Here is a 7,602-nt window from a genome sequence, read left to right as displayed (position 1 = left end):
CAAATTGATTCGTAATGTTATCACAAAAAGACAGTTGAAAATATAAATATTTGTGAGTAATCAGGAATGCAGTTCTACATTATAATTGCAAATAGTGGACATTTTGAAGAATAAGTGCAAATTGGCATACATGTATAAGCAAAAGATCACTCTCCGTTCATACATCTGAATGGCTAACCTTGTAATAATTAACAAGTGGTATTATGAACACCAAGGGTTATACGTACACTAAATTTAAATCTTCATCAATTGGTGAAAAAATTCAATCTCGTTTATACAACTATTGACCGCCCCCCCCCCCCCCTCCGAGTTACATTCTAAAAAATAGTTTCAAGATATTCAACAACACCCACATCACATTCTCAATAACCGAAAAATAAAACTATTTCAAACTAGTCAAAAGATCATACTTCTGATGAACATCGGTAGACTCACTTTAACGACTGAAAACTCGTTCGCATTCTAGTTCAGAGGAGATTTAATTCTATAACTGACATGTAGGAAGGCGTCTATAAGATTTAAAGATCATTTTAGACTAAAGAGAGAATTCGATATTTCATTGTCTGCAGTGACTACTGTTTATTTATGAGCTGCAATTATATAGATCTCAATAAGTTGAAGGGATGCAGCTCACTGTTTCTCTCTTACGTTCACACATCTTCCCAAGTCAAGGGTTTCTGATCCGCGCCTCTCCTCCTCTTCCTGAGTCAAAGGTTTCTGACCTGCACCTACCCTCACCTTCCAAAGTCAAAGGTTTCTGATCCACACTTCTTTTCATCCTCCCAAGTCAAGGGATTCTGATTCGCACCCCTCCTCATCTATCTTAGTGGGGAGTGGAGTGAACCGAATACACTTGGCTAAGATGACGTTCACATGCAGAAAATTGTTTCTTCTTTTTTTTACAAATGATATTCGTAATGATATAATATTTGATTATAATATTTGGGCAAGTCTGAAGATTTTTTGTAAAATTGCTGTGATTGCTTTTTTACGCCATATTATCTAGAGACACAGATTGGCTCTACATTTTGTATCGTCGGAATAGAAGAATCGTTACGTCCTCCCTTTTCTGTAAAGTCATCATCTGGTGTAACTCAAATCTATGGTAAACTTTTCCAATTCTACAAATACACTCGTAATTTATTTAAAACATATACACTATAGTATATATCTCCCTCTCAACGTACATGTACACGAGGTTTTCTTGTTGTTCATTAAATGCCTAAGGAACATTAATGAATTGATGATTATGGTGCTGATTATGGCATTCTGTCCTTTTCAGTGAAAACACAAAAACTAAAAGAAGTAGATTAATTGTGTGTAATGAGTAGTGTTACACATTTGATATCTTTCTTTGATTTCCAGTATTATAACTACATGTCTTATGGATTCTGATTGTAGCGCTCGGAAGAAGAAGTTTCTGGTCTGATTGACCAGCGATCCCGGTTTCCTCTACACCCAGGGACATTCCCTCATGGTGCCACCCCTTCACTGCCTCACCCCCGGTCATGCTTCAGGAGCCCCACGTCCACCCCACACCTCATGATATTTATGTAAGACATGTCCCAGATCTAGTTTAAAGAGAACTTATAATGTTGGTAGATAACGGAATGAAAAATATGAAACGAAGAACTATTTTAACAAGAGCTTGGACTTTGGGTAGTTGTGTCAAACAGCAATTTGACGTAGGTCTGTCTATTTCATTGCTAATCACTCAGCCATGGCTCTTTGAAATCAACCAGATTTGTCTGACTTTTGAGCTAAGACTACGCAATCGATGCATACTAGTATTTCGCTTTAAACTGCGTCATTTTTAACTTGTTTTGACGCAAGGAATAGATAGCTATGCCCTACTGAAAGTCCAAGGTTTTGTTAAAATAGTTCTATGTTGAAGGGGGTGACGAGACGTCACCCCGTGCAGTTATCATTCTCAATGTAGATCTATAAACTTTTTAATTGATCACGAAATAATCCATGCATAATCAACGGTAAGTATAAACAGAATAAAACACCATTGTAGAATTTTGGCATCAGTTATTGATATCTGAATAAGGAGCCGAACATTGCTGAAAGAGACACTGTATGCATTAACATGATTGACCCATGATTGACCAATCATCGAAATTTACACGGTTTCCACATACAATGAGCATTTTATGTATCATATGAAAAGATGAACTTTTGAAAATAAATGGCATTAAATAGTAAATAAATACAATTAAGATAGAAAAAGAACTACTCGTTGGGGCAACACATAAATATTGAGTTTCCCTTCCGCTTCATAGCCACGCAGCGCAGGGTAATGTTAATACTGCCGCTTGACATGTATATAAACATGATGTCTTCAAAAACAATTGTTATTTGTATAATTATTAAAATGTAGTCTCAATGAATGCATATTTCTTTCTACAGACAACGAATAATTTTGAATTCCAATTCTTTCCCCTGGGCTTCAATCCTACTGTAACTATTTTTGGACAGCAGTCGCAATCACGTGACTATTCAATCCAAAATAACTCAGTATTTGTTTGATGAGTTTAAACAATTTGTTAACTGATAGGTGATGAACTAAAATGCGCAAAACCTCCCATATGATAAAATTTCTGATATTTAGTTGTTTCTTATTTCCGTTGTCATAATCAAAAAAACGTGTCACTCCAACAATTTAAAGCGGATAAAGGCAGATTTTAAAACATACACGTAGTCATAAATACATTAACAAATCGATTGGACCTATTCAGATTTCATAGGAAAAGGGGAGAAAATACTTATTATATATGTATATTTCACCGTACCTCAAGAATGTGACTTCGAGATCATGTTCATCGACTTACATTGATATTGTTTTCCTCAATTTAAATCTCAAAGCAAAACAACATTTCTAATAGTTTTTACACTACTATCTTTGATGTTAAATTAGAGATAAAAGAAAAGAAAAAACAACAGCATGTTCTATAAATCTCTGTATAAATATCTACGTAACGAAGTATATCACGGCAAACACACCTTAATAGTACAAAAATTCTTCATATTACTTGCTTTTTATGTAAGGTAATAATTCAAGAAAACAACACTTCATTTTTAGAAATGTCTCATTTATTTGTACACAATAAAATTTAAAACACACAACACAGTACATATGTTCTTGTTATGTAAAATATGAATTACAGTGAGTTCTAAATAAAATGTTAGGATTAAGGTTAATTTTGTCATGTTTAGTAAATAAATCTGAAGAACGGATAACGTGATAAAGTGAACATACTGAATCCATTGCACAGCGTGATCTAATGGACAGTCTACCATAGTAATTATAATCAGACTTGTTATTCTCTCCTCCATGACACGTGATACAAAATGATATAAAGGAGCGGGCAAACTATTTTGATTTTAATAAGATTGCTCTAATGAACGTCACTTTTTTTATTTTTAGTTTGTATTGATGGCGATTTCCGAAAAGTATGCTAACAAATTACTGTGATATATTATGTCGAAATGCAAAAATGTATGTCAACATGCAAGATAATAATATATTTAAAGATTATTACATGGCAATTCTATAATAGCCCGAGAGCCGTACACTATATCTAGGACAAACTTGGTATGCACTGGTGATTGAAAAAAAAACCGAAATATTAAGAATTGTAAGTTCATTATTGCAAAAATAATGTAAATACTAGTATAAAGTTAATAGCTAGGTTATTACATATGGCATTAATTGTAAAGGTACTACATTCGGCATTAGTTGGTGCTCTAGATGACAAAGATCTCAACGGTCCTGGTATATGCGTTTACTTATCTGGAATAATAGACTAGTCTCCAATACCAATGGAATACGTAAATAACTATTATTATACGTTCATGTTAAATACTGAAATCAGATTGGTTTAGACGCAGTTGATAATCCGTTCTATTACCCTCAGCGTTAGCAACACACTTAACAACGGGTAACACTATATAAATAGTGCCTGTTTGGGAGGGTAACAGTTGAAATTGACACCCCGAGGAAACCATTGTCAACCGACGCGAAGCGGAAGTTGACAATTTTCGAGGGAAGTCAATTTCAACTGTTATCCTCCCAAACAGGCACTGTTTATTTTATTATACTGAATGTCTTAATTTTCTAGAGATTTTGTTTACTGATTTCATATAGAAATGACGTGAATTCCACGGCGAACCGTACGCGCATAATTACGCGCATGTAACAATTCGTCTTGTTATACTTTCATGTTAAATACTGAAATCTGATTGGTTAAGACGCAGTTAATAATATTTACTATTACCCTCAGCGTTAGCAACGCACTTGGCAACGGGTAACATGAAAAAAATATAACATGCGCGAAAATTATGCGCGTACGGTTCGCTGTAGAATTCACGTTATTCCTATATAAAAGCAGTAAAATTTTCTTAAAAATTTAAAAAAAGACATTCAGTATAACAAAATAAATAGTGCCTGTTTGGGAGGATAACAGTTGAAATTGACACCCCTCGAAAACCATTGTCAACCTCCGCTTCGCGTCGGTTGACAATGGTTTTATCGGGGTGTCAATTTCAACTGTTACCATCCCAAACAGGCACTATTTATATAGTGTTACCCGTTGCTAAGTGTGTTGCTAACGCTGAGGGTAATAGAACGGATTATCAACTGCGTCTAAACCAATCAGATTTCAGTATTTAACATGAAAGTATAATAAAACGAATTGTTACATGCGCGTAAATTATGCGCGTACGGTTCGCTTAGAATTCACGACATTTCTATATAATAGCGGTAAAGTTTTCTTTAAAATGAAGACATTCAGTATAATAAAATAAATAGTCCTCGAAAACCATTGTCAACCTCCGCTTCGCGTCGGTTGACAATTATGGTTTTTCTCGGGTTGTCAATTTCAACTCTTACCCTCCCAAACAGGCACTATTTATATATTGTCATATGTACTTCGTCGTCAAGATATCAAGATATTCAACAATGAGTCAAGATATAAATATTTGAGTATCGCTGTTTCTGGAGGCTGGGTAGTCAATAAATTACATACCAGATCGTCTAACCAATTCAAAACAAGTGAAAAGCTGTCAATGTGACAGCAAACCGGGTTTTCTTTTATGTAAACTGTATCCATAATCAATGTCAACCCTTATCCAGTGAAATGGAGTACCCTACATGTTTATGCAACATTTTGCCAAAAAATGACTAAGTTCAAAAGCTAGTATTTTTTTCATAAATTATCGGAAATCAAAATCCTAGCAATATGCACACCTCTAATATATGTACAATTGATCTGCAAAAGAACAACTTCCTATCTTGAGAACTGTAGGACAAGTTATCCGTACAATGAGGGTACCCTATATGCAATATTTTGCCAAAAAATGACTAAGTTCAAAAGCTGGTATTTTTTTCATAAATTATCGGAAATCAAAATCCTAGCAATATGCACACCTCTGATATATGTACAATTGATCTGCAAAAGAACAACTTCCTATCTTGAGAACTGTAGGAGGAGTTATCCGTACAATGAGGGTACCCTATATGCAACATTTTGTTAAAAAATGACTAAGTTCAAAAGCTGGTATTTTTTCGATAAATTATCAAAAATCAAAATCCTAGCAATATGCACACCTCTGATATATGTACAATTGATCTGCAGAAGAACAACTTCCTATCTTGAGAACTGTAGGAGGAGTTATCCGTACAATGAGGGTACCCTATATGCAACATTTTGTTAAAAAATGACTAAGTTCAAAAGCTGGTATTTTTTCGATAAATTATCAGAAATCAAAATCCTAGCAATATGCACACCTCTGATATATGTACAATTGATCTGCAGAAGAATAACTTCCTATCTTGAGAACTGTAGGAGGAGTTATCCGTACAATGAGGGTACCCTATATGCAACATTTTGCCAAAAATGACTAAGTTCAAAAGCTGGTATTTTTTCGATAAATTATCGGAAATCAAAATCCTAGCAATATGCACACCTCTGATATATGTACAATTGATCTGCAGAAGAACAACTTCCTATCTTGAAAACTGTAGGAGGAGTTATCCGTACAATGAGGGTACCCTTTTGGCAGCCGCCCGCCCGCCCGCCCGCCATTTTCACCATTTTAATAACCGGATTTTTCCGTTGGAAAACCCGGTTAACCAGAAAAGGATGTTTGTAAGGTGCATGGGTTTTCTTTCTTTCATCTTTGTCAGTGAAGCCAAAGTTTCTAGTCCTTTGTGTGTTGTTCTTGAAATTCTGTAAATAAATTGCAAGTAGGACTAAATAGTTCTATCCTCTGTAAAGAATCCATGCATCGCCCTCCCCTCGTCCTTTTGGATATGGATTTACAGTTACATGAAGAATATTTAATATACAAGTAATATTTTTAAAAACTTCTCCTCGTCTCACTGCTGTAAATTGGATTTATAGTTATTTGAAGAAAAAGTTTATATACATTTGATATTTTTAAAAATTGCAAATTCACTGAAAATTGCAGCAGAAATAATATATTAAGTAGAAATATTAGAAGCGTCAACGAGTACTCGTGAAGCTGAAAAACAAGCATAAAGGTCACAAGAGGCCCATGGACCACATCGCTGACATGAGCAACAATAGCCATTTGCCATCAGAAATAAAGAGCATGTCGCATTTTTGTCACTGACAAAATTCTGGGTTACGATTGTCTATTATCCGATCGATCAGGATCGCAGTTCAGAAATTTTTACTTAACTTTCGGCAATCTAATGTTTGAAAAAATAAACTTAGGTAGTATGAAAAACCCGTCATTAGGATTTAGATTAAAAAGTTTTTGAAAAGAAAAAAAAAAAATGACACAAATTTGCAATGATTTTAAACTATCCCCCTTTGAAAGAGGATTTGATCTCTTTTATTTTAACAAACTCGAATCCTGTACACCTAGACATGCTTAATACCAAGTATGGTTAAAATTTCTGGAGAAAAAGTAAAAAATGTGAAAAGTTTACAGACGGATAGACAGATAGGCAGACGCTGGACAGATGTGATGAGAATAGATCACTCCTTAAAGCAATATGAGCTGCAATATCTATATTGAAATTTTATTACCAAAATGATATTTTCTACTAAAATAACAAAAAATATAATGGTTTTTAATATCTGTTAGCAATTTATGTGGGAAAAGCCATTAAGAAGCCTTAATTGGAGCAAATTTGAATTATTGTCCTGTACAAAAATTAATCTGCTACATATTCCTTAGAAGAGAAATATTTCCTTTGAAAAAATTAATGATTTTTTCAAATCTTATTTTGTCATAAAAGTTTAAGTATACATGCAGACTTATCATACTAGCAGGTTTTTGCAGCAAAATAAAATTCTAAAAAAATACAACTCATATTGCTTTAAGCTTTCAGCTCAGGTAAGCTAAAAAGCATTGCTAATAGATTTTCAAATATTTTAAAATTCAAAATCATGATTTAAATTTTGTTTAGTACAGGTACTTAAATATTTTTATCAAAAGTAGCATAGTATGCAACAATGGCATGGCATTATTTTGTTAAAAAAAAGGATGTACAATATGAATGGAGGAACATATACTGATTAAAGGACTAAGTTCTTCAAGTATAACATGGACTTCCAAAGTAGAAAT

Source organism: Crassostrea angulata, chromosome 4, assembly GCF_025612915.1.
Source record: "Crassostrea angulata isolate pt1a10 chromosome 4, ASM2561291v2, whole genome shotgun sequence".
In the NCBI taxonomy this organism is placed as follows: domain Eukaryota; kingdom Metazoa; phylum Mollusca; class Bivalvia; order Ostreida; family Ostreidae; genus Magallana; species Magallana angulata.
This window is presented reverse-complemented; position numbering follows the sequence as displayed.